This window comes from Psittacula echo (genome assembly GCF_963264785.1).
Source record: "Psittacula echo genome assembly, chromosome: 9".
Taxonomy (NCBI): Eukaryota; Metazoa; Chordata; class Aves; order Psittaciformes; family Psittacidae; genus Psittacula; species Psittacula echo.
This window is the reverse complement of record NC_137745.1, coordinates 20027400-20045777: the sequence shown is the minus strand read 5'-3', so window position 1 is coordinate 20045777 and position 18378 is coordinate 20027400. Positions and strand designations below refer to the sequence as shown.

Below are 18378 nucleotides of genomic sequence, written 5' to 3'. Positions count from 1 at the left end.
AAACCTTCCCAGCCTACTTGAGCACACACCTTCGAATCCTGAGCCTTTCCCTCCATCTTGTCCAGTGTTTGAACTATTATCAAATACAGCCCTTTTCGGATACAGTGCCCTCACCAAGACAAGTATGGCTCTTCGGATCAAGCCGAGATAGAATACAACCTGCACACATGCATCAAAAGTGAAAGAGAAGTCCTAGGAAAAGCCACTGAAGAATGCCAGCTGAGGAAGAGAATGCCAACAGTAAGGCTGGTGGAGGAACTGCAGTAAGCAGGGCCACAGACAGAACAACAGCCATAGGTACACTCCGCTGTGTGCAGTGAGCTGAACAGCAGCAGCACACTTCCTTCACCAACACACTTCCTGCCTCAACAACAGAGCACAAATGCACTGACTGCTGAACTGTATACAAGGAAAGAGCCTAATCTACTTTGAAACAGAGCTTTATCGTACCTACAGAAAGAACCCCATGGAAAATAAAATTGTAATAGAAGTCCTTATGCATACCCTATCTCCTAGAGATCTGAAGGAAGACTGTGTGCTGGTTTTTGCTATGACTTGAGCTAATTTTTTTCTAGCAGCTTGGATGGGATCTGTTTTGGATTTGTGCTGGAAACAGTGTTCATAATTCAGGGATGTTTTGGTTACTGCTGAGCAGTGCTTACAGAGTATCAAAGCCTTTTCTGCTCCTCACCCCACCAGCAAGGAGGCTGCGGGTGCATAAGGAGTCGGGAGGAGACACAGCTGACCCCAACTGACCCAAGGGATATTCCACAGCATAGGACATCATGCTCAGCATACAAAACTGGGGGGGGGGGGAAGGAAGAAGTGGGGGACACTGGGAGTGATGGCACTTGTCTTCCCAAGTCACTCTTAGGCATAATGGAGCCCTGCTTTCTTTGGAGATGGCTGAACAGCTGAATTCCTTATTTTGCTTTACTTGCACATGTGGCTTTTGCTTTCCTGATTAAACTGCCTTTACCCCCAAGTTTTCTCACCTTCTGATTCTCACCCCATCCCACTGGGGGAATGTGCAAGTGGCAGCTTGGGGCTGAGTTGCCAGCTGGGGTTAAACCACAGCAGGCTATCTATGCCATACTTCTATCACACTAAATCACAAAGCTTTGGCACTTCTGGCAGTAGCCTGTGAGACCAAGAATGTTCTCCTCTTCCTAAGAAAGGAGCGGAAGCTAAGTCTTTTCAGCTCTTTCTGAAGAAAGAGAGGCTGAGCTACGTACTTTTAACTATGGCTGGAATGCCTAAACCACTCGTTAAAAACCAGTGCCTGGATCTGGGGTTAAAGAAGGCATTTTTCTTAGAAGCCAGATTAGCAGGAATTGCAAAGGTCCTTCTGCTGTCACCTACTCGCAAAGCATGGCACGCTTTCAAGGAGTGATGAGGTACTTCAAGTCCTTGTTAGGCATCTAGACCCAAAGCACAGACAGCACTCGTTTTCTCACACTGGCATAGAGGTAGCTGGGTTTTTTTAAGCCAAGCCTTAGTGCTCGACAAGGGAACGCCTGTCACATCTAGCAACATATGGAGCTGGTGCTCTGCAATGCTCTGTGAACATCTGTCATGCAGCTGTCTACAAGTGAGGGTAAACCAAAGCCGTGATCAAATAGCACAAATGGCCACTTCCAGCTTGTATTCCTGTTTGGTCTGATGCTAGAAAAGCTAGCTCTACTGCAATAACATCAAGCTGGTGAGCAGGAGAAGACTGCACATAACAGGATTGATACAACCTGATTTAGTTCTCCTGCTGCTCTTTCCTCCAGGCTTCCCCTTCTTCACTGAAGAAATGCAATGCATTGGCAGGAGGGCACAGGCTGCCTGGAGACCTGCCAGCCCTTGTCACCGCTCTCAGTGTCACTGCAAAGGGGAGGCTGGAGGCAGGTCCAGCCATCACCACTCCTTCCTCTCCAGAGCTGCTACATCCTGCTGCACCTCTCCACAAATACACCCTGCCTTGGTAGTAAGGGCACCTTCCTTTGCTGTTCAGAAGCACTGACTTCAGTTCAAGCCCCAGAGTTCCCATAGCAGCAAGACCTGATTGAACATGTACATTAACAAAAGATTGCTTTATCACTACCAGCCCAGAAGATTTTCCTCCAAGCTTGTGCCTAAGAGAGCAGGATCATCCAATATCAGCTCTGTATTTCATTGGAGAGATAAGAATACGACACATGCTTTCTAGAGAAGAGCTTAGGGAAAAATCAATTGCTCAGCTTTCTGTGAGCTAATTTCTGGCTTCATTTCATTTAAAAAGAGGGAAAGAAGGTCTTCATTAGATACAGGTTATTTTTAAACTATTCCAACACAAAAGTTGCTGGTCAGCACAGCTCTCGGATCCAACAGAGACAGAAAGGAACTTATTTTCAACAGTCACAAATCATGAGAAATCAACCTAACCCACCAAGAAAAGACCTTTCTTGAATTCACACTACTGAAGGGGCCCAGAAAACTCATCAACAGGCTCAGCACCAGCAAACTGTAGTGCTTGCATTTACAGCCAGGGCGGGGGGGGGAAGAAAAATATTCACATCAATCCCACTGAAGAGGTTTGGCTCAAAGACTAACTTGGAAAGAATTTGTAACTCAACTTACAGACTGAATAAGCAGAGGAAACAATTTCACCTCCTGCCTCAAAAATCCTATGTTTAAAGCTTTCATTAATGCTGGTAATAAAGCATACCTGCTTTTCAGTCATAGATCTTAGCCTTCTCCTCAACAGTGAGGCTTAAATAAGTCAGACACATCCTCAAGGAAGTCCTGAAGGACTGGGCCATCATGGTAACTCCACCCAAATGCCTCCTCAGTAGGAAGAAGATGGAACGACTATGCTGAGTTCAGCATGAGGACAAGTACATTCAGAAACACTGTACTTTCATGTCAGCTGTGGGTACCAAATTCTACAACCTCAACAGCATCAGAAGGTGGGACAGATGAGCAGGTAAATGCACCATGCTAATTACTGACACTAAGAGAATGAGTCAGAGTTGTTGATGCTTGTGCTGAACCAGAAGACAAACACACCATGCAGCAAGTCACTGCTGGCACAGAAAAGGAAGGTGGGATTTTATGCTAGCGTGCACAGAATTTAGCCAGATGGATGGCACTGGAAAAGACTGCTCAGTGCCAGGGGCAGCTCACCAAACAGAATAGAATCCACCACGCTCAGGTCAGTGGCAGTCTTAAGTTTGGGCCACAACAGGGCACAAAGAGAACAACTGGCACCTCCTAGGTAACTTTTTACCTCATCATCTTCTGGTTAAAAATGCCCCAGAAGTCCCTGGAGGCATCAAGGCCAGAGCCAAGGAAGCTAGTTTGACCTCATCACCTACAGACTAACTGCCAGCCCCCGAGCTGGAAAGATGCTGTCATCATACATAAGATGCTGTCACCATATACTTGAGCAAGCAGCTGCAGCTTGAGCACCAACTCACACCTCCACAAGGACTCAAGCAGAAATGGTTGTGCACCTTAGGCTTGCGTCATTCAACCACAATGCCTCACTTAGCCAGTACGGAGGACTGCAAAGCTGATGAAAGATGGGATGAGATCCTCCCAGCTTGCACAAGAACTAGAAGAAATTTCCAGTGACAGCACAAAAATCTCAGGAAAGGGAATTTTAGCGTGCAACAATAAAATCAATTTTCAGGTTTGAGAGGGTGGTTGGCAGGAACTGAAAGGAACAATTGATGTGCTGCATCTTACACCTGCCACATAGAGAAAGCAAAGTAGGGAACCCAAAGTCAGGATTCTGTAACAGGAAAACCAGTCAACTCCCCAGCCCAAGAGCAAGAGCACACACACAGTCTGTAAGTGGAATACAAGTGGGCTGTCAAAGAAGAGAGAAGTGGTGTTTTCTGGCTCTTTGCCCTCCAACAATCTCAGAAGATAAGGTAAACAAGAGAACAAACAATACAAAAACAAAATATAAAATCTACTCAAAATTAAAAGTTGAGCAAAAATGGTTTCATCTACCTGTACTTTATAATTTTTATGCTTTCAGAATGTTGAAAACCACTGGATTAAGGAAGAAGATCAAGGTGAACAGCTAGGCCACAGCACTCTCAAAGGGAAAAGTAAAAAAGACATCAAAAGCTTGGTCTACACAAGAAATAAGTGCATGTGAGACTTTATTCATCCACCATGTTCTCTCTAGCTTGGTAAAACAAGGGCAGATCGAGGAGCTTTTGAGGTGGAGAAACTGCTTGTCTTGGTTGTATCTTAATGTGATCCTCCACAATGAAACCAAGTCCATCCAAATGCCTTCCTCTGAATTAAAATAAATAAATAAATAAATAAATAAATAAATACATAAAAATTAAAAAAGAAGAGGAAAAATTATGCTTGGATTTCTTTTGGCACTCATTGAGCCAAATCAGTTTATAATTCCTCCTTCAGTTATTTCTTCAGACCATGGTTACACAGCTAATTCTCTGACAGCCACACCAGCATAAGCAGCACTCTCCCACTCAGCTCTTCTTTGCTGGTACAACTGTTTGCAACCTCACCATGACTCAAGTTAGGGAACTGATCGCAGTTAAAAATAAACCAGCACTTTGTTTTGTTTTTTTAAAGGATTACTTCTCAACCCAGGTCAGATCCCCAATCTATTGTGCAGCTGTACAAACAGTTGTATCAGCACAAGGTGCCTGAATTGCTGATGGGTTATCCTGGTGTCTAAAGCCAACGTTTGCATTCCCAGCTCACCTCTTTTTTCATGGCTGCTGTAGAACAGGATTACTTACTGAACTGAACACGTAGGATACTTTATGCTGCAGCCTGCAATCATGTGGAGGGTCTCTTTAATGAGACAAAATGAGGTCACACTGATGTGTATCTTATGAACAAGGCATGGCTACTGAGCTCCCTCGAGCTGTTGCTTGTCTTAAATTATATGTCATTTTTGCAGTCTGCACACTGAAATAAATACAAACCCATGACTAACAAAGCCACAAATGTGAATGAACAGCTTTGGGCCAAGACCTGGAACAAAACTCTCCTAGAAATTGCATAACTTAACTATCTTGGTGATCTTCAACTAAAAAAACCTCAAGCCTACATGACATGCAGATTCCCACCTATGAAGGGGGGAACGTCACGAAGACACTGACATTCAAGGGATGGGGAGTCTATCTGCAGTTCTGGCAACTCGTCAACTGCAGGTGAATTTTACATTAACATGGAAATACAGAAAGGAAGATAGAAAACCAAAATAAGCACTAAGCAATGATAAGATAGTAACATGGATTTGAACCATTTGAACATGACCCAGAGAGAAAGAGACTGAAGGTTTTCTCAAATTACCAGCTCAAATACTGTTTGAAACAAAATCAACTGAAAACACTTCCCATTTGATGGCTGACTGGCAACCTACCAGAAAGGACTTGGTTCTCAGTTCTCTGCTTTCACCTGGTGATAGGTGCCCACATCAGACACACACAACTACGAGTCTTCTCATTGAAACAAAGCACAAAAGATTAAATAACCAGTATGACTTCACTTCTAGAACAGTGTAAGAGGCATGTTAATGAAACAGCTTTAGGAAACACTAGAAGGCAAGAATCGCAACCTCTAAGCTGTTCAGCACCCTTGGTTTGTAGATGTCAAATCAATCCAAGAGGATGCAGAAAACCAACAAAATTGGTACTGGTGAATCTTACCCTTCATTCCTTACTGTGCATCTCAGGGTACAGTTCCACAACAGCTTAAATAGATCAAAGTCAGCACCCTTCAAACACATCCTCTCTCCTTGAGTCAGCACTGGCACTCACCTCATCCTGCTCAGAAACCAGCATGGCAATAAAGTTAACTCAGCTAACTTTAAAAGTTGTTTTTGTCAATGTAACTTCCTAAACTGGTCTAGTGCCAGTACCCAATGAAAGTAAAAGAGGAGAATCATCAGAGGAAAGGCAGGCAGAAGAGGAACAGTGCCAATTTCATTCAGCTTCTTCTGCAACTGTCCCACAACCATGTGCTCAGGGAACAGTCTCACCCTGGCTATAGAGAAACCCGAGTTGTTGCACCCAGCACAAGGATTGTGCAACTCTTTCACTGCTCTCCTGACATCTTCACACCAGCATCAACACTCTTGCAGGCAGCTAGATTAAGTACTTGACCTGGTAGGAAACCAATACAACATCATATAAAACAAAACTCCTTTAGTTTTCAGCTGCATCAGGTGCCTAACTAATCAGACCATAAGGTTTAACAATCTCCCAAGCATCAAAACAAGGGAGGAAAGTGAGAATCTATGCCTAAAGGCAAGGTTCAACTTCAAGCAATTATGAAGCTGCACTCTTACTCAACACAGACAAAATATCACAACAGGACTATGGAATATTTATACAAAAACACTTCTGTACCATTTTTTAATCTAATTCTTTATGTTTTAATTTTCCACAACACACCATTAGTATTTAAAATGCCCTATCTCCTCAAAAACGTATCTTTAATTTGTTACCAGCATTTTTTTCAACACAAAGATGCTACTAAAAATATATAGGGGAGAGTGAGAAACAGCCTACTGTGATTAACTAGGGCACGACAAACAGCAGCAGCATGTGCAAGCAGTACTGGGGAGCAAAGCCAGGAGGAACAGTGACAACATTGCACAACCAACACTGATTCATGAACGACAAAGAAGTCTTAGAATTTGCTGCCTGAGCTATGTTCAAGGCTCTCTTTACCTTGGTTAAGCTAGTAAGAAAGTCACATCAGAAAGCTAGCCACTTCTGCACAACCAAGCTTTTTTGGGAGTAAAAGCAGATCCATCTGAAAGGCTTTATGGAAGAAATCACTGCAACAGTTACCATGAAGCGATCCATCATCAAATAGGTTTCAGCAGTAACGCACACAACTGGTATTACCCAGACTAGTTGTCAATCAATATACCAGAGCTCCCCATGTGCTGTCAGCCTCAGAAAGGTGAAAGCCTCACCAAGTACGTTGCAATAAAAGGCTGGAACTAGTCATTTGTCCCCTGCCTCACCATGAAAGGGGTCTTGTGCCACTACAGCTCCAAAAGCTGCCTCTATGCACATACCCCTCAACTGCTAGAGACTGAACACTTCGCCATTCACTGTGCATTGCAGTACCTTAATGCTGGTGACATTGCAGGGTCTTCTCAGAGGAATTTCACTCATTCATAAGGTATGTTTCATGACATTAGCCTGACACCCATTCCCTCATGTTCAACATTTGTTTTAACTAGCTCTTGTCACATAGCATTGATCAAGCAGGGTTTTCCTGGAAGACATGGTTTTGCCTCAGAGATGCAGCAAGCTCAATTTCTGCTTGTCATAATGCTGCCACTTGGAGATCAGCACACTCAAAGAACAGTCTGGGCTACTTCATATACAATTCGCTCCTCCAAAACGCAAGTATTAAAGCTGTGGCTGCCTCTTGAAGAAGCAGCAACTTTCCAGCACTACTGCATGTAGACAATCTTCGGGGGGGGGAAGTATGCCCTTTCAAAGAAAACTGTGTTTACGAGCAAAGGCTACAACACTTCACTAGAACATTGTAAATCATAGAATCATAGAATAGTTAGGGTTGGAAAGGACCTTAAGATCATCCAGTTCCAACTCCCCTGCCAAGAGCAGGGAAACCTCACATTAAACCATGCCACCCAAGGCCTCATCCAGCCTGGCCTTGAACACCGCCAAGGATAGAGCATTCACAACCTCCCTGGGCAACCCATTCCAGTGCCTCACCACCCTAACAGCAATAAGTTTATCTTAATACATTCTTGACTGCTGAGAGTCACTAACAGTGGAAGTATTTCTCTTTAAATACCAAATACACATATTGAAAGATTTTAAAACATTAAGAAAATTCAGTAAAGCCATCATTCAAGACTGAATTTAAACACCTGAATTTCCCACATCTCTCCCATACAAGTAAAATACAATAAATAGAATACAGTAAAATACAATAAAATTAAAAAGGCAAAGGTAAAACCGCAGTGAACCTGCCCAGTGCTAAGAAGAAGCACGTGGGCCCATTTAGATCAAAGCATGCTCCAAGTGTCTCATAAGTAACAAACTCATCTGTATGGAGTAAGACTTCATAATTCTGTCACATAAGATTATTGACCCATTTACACACAGCTGTCTCCTGGCAGGTAGTCTCTGCTGGTGCAAACCTGAAACAGTCATTTTACAAAGGTTAAGACTCTTGCAGGATTCATCTAAATCTATTTTCTGCTGCTGTGAGATGAAGTATGAAAAAGGAAGAGAAATTGATCACAAAGAGGCAGAGTTTCACACAGGGATTGTTTCTCACCCCACAAAAGGTGACCTCCCAAAGCCTCTTTGACTCTCCTCTCCCATAAAAGGATTATGAAGCCTACCCTTGGGAGACCACTGCTCAGCTACCAGTCCATTGATATTACACATTAATACCAAGTCTTGTCTCTTCATTGCTATCAGCAGAGATATTAGAACACTGTATAAGGTCATTGTTCAAAAATCAGGACTTTAAATAGAACCTCTAATGCACACAGGGAAAGCCGCAGCCAGTGGTGTTTGGTGGTGACTCTGCTTTGTGGCTGCCACACACTCAGATGCAGCTCTGCTTAGTGCTTCCTGCTCAAATACCGATCCAGCTTATTTGCACATGCAGGCTCCCAGCTACTCTAGGACAGACGTCTAATCAAGGAACAACTGAAAACCAGAAATCATGATACAGTAAAAAACTAGGCCAAGCCTAGTGAAAGCAGTTTGCACTTCCACAGCTCGTGTATCAGATCAAAGACAGTATTGACAAGCACTAAGCCCAGGTGTACTTTCAAGAAGTGCGGGGCAGCAATGCACTATAAGGGCGCTGGCATCTCAAATGGAAAGCCAAGGAGTAGACTACAGCAAATTCAATTACATAAATCTTTGTTTTTCAGAGACACCAGGAACCAAGAATTTAAGGACATTTTTTCCCCAGTTCTTTTGGGTTTTGCACCTTCCAACAAAACACCATTTGGACACTTCTGAATGGAGTCTGTGAAGCAAGCCCTGAATGATCCCTAGCCAACAGTAATCAGGAATTATTCCCCTTGCTACTCAGTAGTGCACAGATGTACAGCAATCTATGCTGCCATGCAGGTGACATAAGAGTTTTCCTTCATAAAGTAATCAAAGTTAAAAGGCATTATGAATTCCACAGTTACAAAAACAATAAAGACTAAATATGAAGAGAAACCTTATCAGGTAGGAACACATTGCCAGCAAGGATGCAATCCCTGTGAATGGAGATTGGGGATGAGATTAGACACACATATAAGCTAATTCCAACAGATACAGTTAGTTCCAATTTAGGACATATGGTAAAATGTTCTGAGAAGTATGTGACTCACCCAAGAGAACATCTCAGATGTATCTGTAAGAACACCCCATGGTTTTGGCTGGTTTAGGCTGCACAGTGCAATAGCTAAGAGAAGCCAAGAGTAGGAGTTTTAACTACCAACCGTATAGAGAAGCTACAGGGTTAATCACAGAAGAACAGGCCCCAAGGAGCTAAACCCATGAAGAATTATTACAAAAGCTGTAGACGCACAGGAGCTCAAATTACATTCCTTAAGTAGTTGATAAAATAAGAATGATCTACAGCTTTCCAAGAGACCACTAACTGAAAGACAAACACAAGCAGCTTGCGGTGAACTTGGATTCTTAGTATCTGTTCTCGACTTTTGAGTTATGATGCTTTTAAAATGAAAAAAAAAAAAAAAAAGAAGAGCTTTGGAGGGAAAAAAAAAAAGGAAAAAAAAAGTCAGTTGCAGCAGATGATTGATTTCCACAGAAAAAAAAACAAAACCACAACTAGGAGAAAAGAGAACTTCTAATTGCTATATTTAATTCTGCACTGACAAAAAACCTCAAGACAAATGTTATATAAGACCATTATTAACCACTTCACTCATAACTGGCACCTTAATTTAGCACACCACCACACTAGATAGCTTAAACTGAATTCTTAATGCCAAAGCGTACCACTGGCTGCAGTAAAGCAGTAACAGCAGTAACAGAAAGGGAGAAAAAAATCCCCAAGCAAGCATCATATAATGAATTTTGCAATTACAGTTCCTTGGACACAAGTAGATATACCAGAGCCTGTCCAGCTCTAATGAAACAGTATTTTTTCCTGATCTGTAACCCCAAAGAGATTATCAAATACTCCCTCTTATTTTAGGAACACTGAAGAGAAATCAAAATACAGAGTAGATCTGGACTGACGGAAACCTCCAACTCACCTTTTATACTGGAATGTAAGTCAAATGTAAAGAGGCTGTAACCTGCTGAAAAAGAAATTACTTCACATTTTGAGCGACTTTTTCTTCTTTGCAAACATGTCAGCATCCCACACACATCCGCCACGGCACTTTAAGTTAGGTATGACTGAAATCCAAAACCGCCATGCATTGTACTTAACTATAGTTCAGTGGCTATCACATACGCATGTACAACTGACTGAAAAACTAAACAAGGTAATCTTGGAGAGCATACACATCAACCCTCCCCATACCCCAACAAAATACAGATTAATCTTCTTCACTGATAAAGAACAAGACTGATGAATGCAACCAGACAGCCTCTGTCTTCCATCCATCTAATCACATTGTGGCAAAGAATGACATTCAGAAATAAAAGACAGATTAAGAGTCTACTTTCAGAAACTATCATCCTGCTGTGTGGAAAGAGCTCTATGAATCACCCAGGTCATCCTCCTCTGACTCCATTTACTCTTCAGAATTCCCTGATGTGCTTGAATTCACACTCTACCCACCCAGACTGTAATGTCTCAACTTGCATACACTAATACCCTGGAAGACAGTATCAAAACACTCAACTTAAGCTAAAGGGCCCCTAGTGCTCTTCCTCATCTACAAGTCCAGTTATTTTATCACAGGAGACAGTGAGGTGGGTCAGAACCACTTTCAGTAAATCCATACTGACTGTTCCTAGTCACATGCCCAGAAAGGTGTACCAAAGGGACCCGACCCACAACTGTCCACACGGCTGAAGTGAGGCTTACCAGCCTGTAGCTCCTTATAATGTAGTCCCTTTGGGACTCTTCTGAAGACAAGCGCAATCACTGTGAGGGTGGTGAGACACTGGCACAGGGTGCCCAGAGAAACTGTGGCTCCCCCATCCTTGGCAGCTTTCAAGGCCAGGTTGGACAGGGCTTGGAGCAACCTGCTCTGGTACAAGGTGGCCCTGCCCATGGCAGGCGGATGGAGCTGGATGAGCTTTAAGGTCCCTTCCAACCCAAACCATTCTATGATTTGTCTTTGTCAACTGATCAGAGACATCCATCACTTTTCAAAGATGGACAAGACTGGCATCACCATGACACAGCCAGCTCAGCACCTCTGAGTGCAGTCCATCAAGACCCACAGACTCACATGGCTCAAATTCTCTCACATAATCCCTTACTCTGTTTGCATTTGCTTCTGATTCCTGTTTCCTCTTTGAACCCTGCCTCTACAGACCCTACTGCTGAAGACAAGCATAAAAAGCACTTCAAGGAACTCTGTGCCAACCGTCACTCATTCAGCCACCTCATTCAGCAAAGTCTTTGTTTAGCCTTTTACTGCTGATGGAGAGGTAAAAGCTACATCAGAATTATCAGGGATGTTGTAATAAGCACTGTCTTGAGAGAAAGTAGCTGCTTCTACAACACAAATACAGGAATGCAGATTAACACAGCCAAGTTTGTTCTGTTTGTATTCCAGGTTGTTAAAGAAACCACAGGTCTCTTTGCAGGATGTAAAACCAACTTACTGGAGAGCTGCATGACCCCATTTCTAAACCATGTGGCAAAAAAGCCTCTCTCTGCTAAACTCACTCAGCCTGGTCAATAAAGGGAAGCAGACTCTGTAAAGAGCAAACCTAGGCCCTCCTGAAAATTCCTAAGAAACTTTCATTGAGAAGCTTCTTTTCAGCTTTAATCACAAAGAAAAATCTAGACAATGGAGTAAGACTTTTCACCCAGTTAGATGCCAACTAGCCAGCCGGCTCTAGGTATAGAAAAGGAGATGCTTTATGATGATTCCATATACTCAAGCATAATATCTCAGTGTATCAGATATGGGGTAATGGCAGGAGAAAACTTAAAGCTGTTCTAATGCACCCCAAGACTCAGGAGAGCCAAAGGACACAAAACGCTTGCAGCCTCAGCCATTGCTGCAGGCTCCTGGCACTGAGCAGGCATCTCATTGTGCCATGTTCAGACTGCCAAAGCGATGCCAGTGCCTCCTGTGTCTGGAAGCAAGCACGGAAGTGTAACACAAGCAAACAATAGTATGTTTTATCAGACTCCAGAACGCACAAGGCTCCCCTGCCCCCTTCTGGGAATAAGGTGGATTTGAAAACTTCAATATCTATTTCCAATGATAAAATTGTTTACTTGTGTAAACAACCGAAAGAGAACCAGAAAGTACTTTTGCCTCAAGCAGGAGTCCCTTCAGCAAAGCCATGGATATTAACCACGTGTCCTTCTCCTGCAGAGACAGACTCAAACTGGATTTTCTGTACCCATACGTTAAAGCCACTGACAAACTTATGCCTGCCAGAAAACAGCCTGACAATTCACTACAGCTCTGTTATGACTCAGCTGATTCATTTCTCAGGTCACAATGCAGATGTGCACCCCTGTCCTTTACTCCAGTATCTCCACTACTTACTTCCCCAAAATAAATAAAATATAGCAACTACAGCAAAACTTGCATGATATGCATTAACTGCTCATAAGCCTTCTCCATAAATTACAGAAAAATACATTCTATTAAGCTGCTGACTGAGACGTGACTTAAGCAAAAATCCCTTTGCAGTGACTTGCCACCCCACATATTTATGTTGAGATCTTAAATGCAAAAGGCAAACAGACCTCATTCGGGCCAGAGGAGAAAAATTCTCCTACCTGCCTCTTCCTATCACTGCTACCCAGAGAACATTGTGCTACTGTTTGGCCATACATGTTTGCATTTCACAAAGTTCAAACCTTTACCTTCGGAATGCAGCCGTGCAATACTCTGCCACTTAGAAAACTTCAGCAGGTACTCACACACTTTTCCTCTGTCTCTGGTTTGGATGTGGGCTACTGTAGAGGAAAGCTAAGCAAAGACCCCACATCCCACTCCCAGCTGTGACAAGAAGGGAATTCCCAAAGCAATGGAGCACAGCTACTGTTAAGCAGCCATTTAGGATCTGTGAAGAGAAATGTTTCTCATTTTGAAGAGACTGATCCTGCAGCACAGATCCAGGAACTCTGTCCGAAGAGCACATTGTAAGCAACGACACATTCCATGCTTTTCCCTCCCTTTGCAAAGTCAGTCGGTAAAGAGCAGAAGCTGGCTCCAGTGCACAGGAAGCAGCACAAATGTTTTGTTTCCTAGCAATTAGGACAACATCTTGATTTAAACCTATCAAGTCTGAGAGTTACGAATTATAGCCAAACACAAACTTGCCATGAAGAACCATCACAAGCAAGCAAATCTCACCCTAAGGCCTTTCAAAAACAGCATTTAATTTGGTTCACTTCATGCTCACTGTAAAGCAGCTTTACAATTCCTACAGTATGCTATGGGCTGTGACACCACTCTGATCCATCTCCTCCTCAGATCTATACATTGCCCTTTTTCTAAGCTGTCTGAGAATTAATTATGGTGGAAATGAACACCATTAGATAACAGGATTCCAAGCAACTGGCTCTCATAAGGGAACTGAGGACTCGTGGATCTCTGTCCTCAAGAAACCTGTAGCAGTGCCCATTCAGTACAACTCTGCTGTTAAAAAAAGAAAACTAGATTAAGATCTAAACAAGCAAACATCAGTACTACACCCATCTTCTCACTTGTGGCCAGAAACAAACACAAGCTTAGCCATGGCACAGGTTCTACCTCTTCCTCTTGTCACCACCAGACCACATCAGAGTAGCATCCTGACCTGAGGAAGTTCTGCCAAAACTGCAGGAGATACACAAACAGCAGCTTTGGACAAAAATGTTGGTACTGACTTTCATATATTCTCTGCATGAGCTTCACCTACTCCTCCATGTAAAGCGAGGCAGTTAAGCTTTACATCCTCATGCCATCCGGAATTTCACCACCCAAGAGGACTTTAATCTCACATATGCAGGCAGAGATACACCAGGGCATTTCAGCAGTTAGAACGGAGTCCGAGAGCAAACGGAGTGGCTTGTGTGTTAGAATTTTCTCTGTCTTACTGTGAAGATAAAGCAGAACAAAGTTTGCTTCAGCTACACTTGTCTTTTTCTACATGGGGAAGCTGACCTGCATTTGGCAGGTCCCAAATGGCACCACGCAGTTTTACTGAACAGCCCAGCTTTTGGCTGAACACTGTTAAAACATTTAAAGCCAGGAAAAATCCAGCAATTCTTACATCCCTCCACTGAAGCAAAGTGCTCAGTTGATTTGATTAACAGATCTTTTAGATAACCATAATCTATCCAACATCATTCAAACGAAAAGAACCAGCAACAGGCTACAAGTTTTTGTGGTTCCACTGATGTTTCTATGATCTTGTCAAACCATTCAGTCCTGAGGCACTTCAGCCACTGGCAGAACAGCATTTAGAAAAGGAACAGCAGGATAGTCAAGTAAACGACCTGTATGCTGGTTTGAAAAGACTGCAGTTTGGTGATCATTTTATTTTCCATGACCCGCTTGCACTCCAATTCAACTTACTCTTACCTAATAATTAAATACTCAAGTTTTTAAGATCTTCTCTCCTAGTCCATCAACAATTGAATTCTGTTCATCAATACAGACTGAAATTGGGGCACCTCTTTCAAGTGAATGTGGTGGTGTTTGGCTGAAATGCTCAAATGGCAGAAACAGAAAAAGACAACCCAGGCGCACATCAGTTCCTCAGAAAGACTTAAGAGCATAAAAGCAAGATTATCCAAACAAACTCACTTTACTCTGGTAAACAAGTTCTCATGCCAAAAGCACAAGGAGCAGCTGTTATCAAGTGGTTTCTTCTGCTAACATAGCTCCAAGACACCGGTACTAAACAAAATTTGGGGCTTTCTTAAGCATTTTAAAAAGAACAGAGAAACCCAAGGCAGTTAAATGTACAGTACTACAGATTATGTCAATGCTCAGGAAACAGCTTAAGGGACTGTATGAGAAAAGGGAACTGCAGGTTGCACCCATTCTAAAATAAAGGTTTGTAGAGATAGATAAAATCTTTTATTAGACCAACTGATAGAGGATGCTCTCCTCTCCCACTGCAACCCCTTCTATTTTTACACAGCTGATTAAAAAATTAGTTCAGCTGGAAAAGACATGTTTTGGGGCCCTACTTTTTTACTTAATTCTTCTTTCCTTGGAAAAAGTGCTAGTTCCAACGACAAAAAGCACTCACATCACCGTCTCCCTTTTCAATACCCCCAGCCAAACAAGTTTCATTTTAAAAGTACAGTTTTATCCCTGTAACTGTATCTACATTAAGGGATTCCACTGGCAGAGCTGCGCTAGGTGAGAATGAATGTGCTGATTAATGCGGCTGTCCCAAGCATTTGTAGCAGAAATGACCTTAGAAGCACGTCAACAGGGAGTTAAAGTCACATAATCACATTGCAAATCCATGCCCCCTACTTGATACCAGTTTAATTTTCCTAGGCAGATGACCCTTAAGGATCACAGGCAAGAATACATGAGCTGTAAGTTCCCAACTTGACACTTCATTGGGATTTTTTCCATGAGAAAGTACCAAATGAAGGTACATTGTCATACACAGTACATCCTCTTGCAGAGTAGATCCACATTAAAAAAAGAGAGGAAAAGAGAAAGAGAAGAGAAAAATCTGAGCTCCATGGTGGGAAGAAAAAAAATATCTCAAGTCAAGTGTTACAAGACAATGCCACAGAAAATACAGTGATAAAGAGCAACATTTCAGTTCTAAATAGGAAATAACTTTAAAAGTTTTGTCATAGCAAACATTTTAGACAAAGACAGCGCACTAAAGCTAGTACTTAAGTAAAATATATTATATAGTATCTGATGGCCCTTATAGCTAAGGTAGCAGATTTAATTTGAAATAAGCTGCAACTTTGAAGAGAATTTCATACAAGGATATTCTCACATCCATTGTGACATTAGAAAATCCAATATGGCAAAACATATATGGCATACAACACAGGGTCATGGGAGGGATTCTGATCAGGGCCTTGTTATCCTGTTACTTGTTACTCTTCTGGGGATCAGCATAATCTGCAAGATACAATCACTCCTACTGAAAATCTTAAAGCTGTTAAAATACCTCATGGTTGTTTTGTAGCTTGCAGTGTGCTCTGGAAGGTAAAGGGCAAAGAATTAACAGAGATGCCCCCCAGCCACTTAAGTGAAAATGAAAGGCAATCTGCACCTGAGACTATCTTCTCAGAAGATACATGAATCGGACAGCTAGTCACAGCTTCAAGCTTGGCAAGAGCTTCCATGTTTTGAAGGGCAAAAAACCAAAACTTGGCATTTAAAGATGTCTGCAAGATCATTTTACCTGAGCAGCAGCCAGCACTGCCATCCTTTGGTGCCTTCTTCTAGCAAGCCTCACACTTCCAAGGGATCCAATGTAACTTTGGCTCCGCTAAAGGAAATATCCAAGTAGAAGGGAGCTTCTAGATGCCAAAGCAGCAGTCCCTGAACATAATTCATCCTAATGTATTTCTTAAGCTCCTTCCAAAGCAAAGAGACCTTTAATACCCAAAATTTTCATTACTCTCCTTATATACTGACTCAGGGCAGCAGACCTCTTGGAATACGCTAACACACCAGCCAGCTCTGGTCTGAAACAAGAAACTCCTTCATCTCAAATGAAGTAAAGAATCATACAAATTAAGCCTATATTTAACTTCCTATTCACTGCAGGAGCTGCAAACAAGTTCTTGTAAGCACTCTACAGGTCACAGATTTCCAATATCTTATCTAAATGTTAAGCTGCTGAAGTAGAGCTCAAAGCCCTTTCCAACAGACTTTCTGGAGTGCTACTTACAACCAAGGCCACTGGCTAAGTAACACAGCTGTAAAGCCAAAGGAAGAAGAAAATAATTTGACAACAGATCAGGTTTAACAAATTGGCTTGCATATAATTATTAAGTGCATCACCTGCATGTGTGTGTGTGTGTATATATATATTAAAAAAAAAATTACTTCTGTCCTGTATGCTAAAAAAAGCAGAGCACATTCATTTGGAAGACACACAGACCGTGGCAAGTTTGCTTTTAATAGCAGGTCTGTCTCAGGTGTATAAAAGCTACCTTGACTTTTCACACCTTAAACTCCTCTCAAGATACTGGAAGACCATGTTAGAGCTTCTACAAAACACCAATCTGCTAAATCAGATGTATTCTCATAGCCGCCTGGGTTACAGTACATCATGGGCCATACATAGCTAGGGAAAGCTAATTCACTCGTTTCTTCTCCAGTTCAATACAGTGTGGTAACAAGTGCCAGAAGCATTCCCTCTTGGACTGAAAGATAAACTTAACAAGCACTATGGGTAGAAAAATAACACAGTTTTCTTCAACTATAATAAGATTGCACATGATAGCAAACTTGAAACAAGAAATAGCTCTGCACCTACAAGAAGAGTCAAACTGCCAAACTCACCATCACACAACCCACCCCATCAGAATTTTAAAAGGGTTTTGAATTTTCTTCTGGTTGTCACGTCACAAGAGGATGAAGTATAAAAAAACCCCACAAAGTCTGGAAAAGCTTCACCTGTAACTTTTACTTGCCAGGTTTAAGGAAGGTATTTTAACTGCAGGGAATAAAGAGCTTGGTTTACTTTTGTCTGGCAAGCGATACAATGACTATTTTTACTAAGAATATTTGAGTCAAGATACATTTACAAATCCAAATTATTTTAATACAACTGGATTTTGGTTTTTTTAAGTTGTTAATAGGTTCACTGTATTATCAGCTGCTGAAATACATGCAAAAGTGTTAGTCCTAAGGATGCTACATGTCTGAAGAACAGACCAAGCAAAGAGAAATACCTGTGATCTTAACTAAACCAGAGTAATCAAGGGGAAAAACAGGAACTCCAAGTGCTGCTACTACAGGAAGGAAAATTAAATATAAAAAAATAACCACAAGAACATGAATAGCACCTGAGGAAGAGTGGAAAACTATTCAGATTACACATGGTACATAACAGTGGCACTTATTCAGTCTGACTAACAGAATCAGAGGTTTTCTCTCAGCTCTGTAAAAGCAAAAGATGCATCAAGTATGCTTTGTAACACTTCTGGTTCAGATTCAGCTTACCTTCAAATTTTAATAGTGTTTTCAGGTTAACACTTGTGGTAAGAATATGAAATATTAAGACCTCAATTACATAAAAGATTTGTACT

At 42.0% G+C, this 18378-nt stretch overlaps 1 protein-coding gene across 7 annotated transcripts in view; it reads right to left on the bottom strand.

The window, feature by feature from the left end:
• IP6K1 (inositol hexakisphosphate kinase 1) overlaps positions 1–18378 on the bottom strand; it is a 37947-nt gene that overhangs the window by 13745 nt on the left and 5824 nt on the right. Inside the window, exon 1 of one of the 7 annotated variants that reach the window (XM_080625939.1) lies at positions 9356–10169. The exons of the other annotated variants lie outside the window; for them this stretch is intronic. The gene's annotated coding sequence lies outside the window, so the exon portion shown is untranslated. Of the gene's footprint in view, positions 1–9355; positions 10170–18378 lie in introns of those variants that run through there. 7 annotated transcript variants of the gene reach the window in all.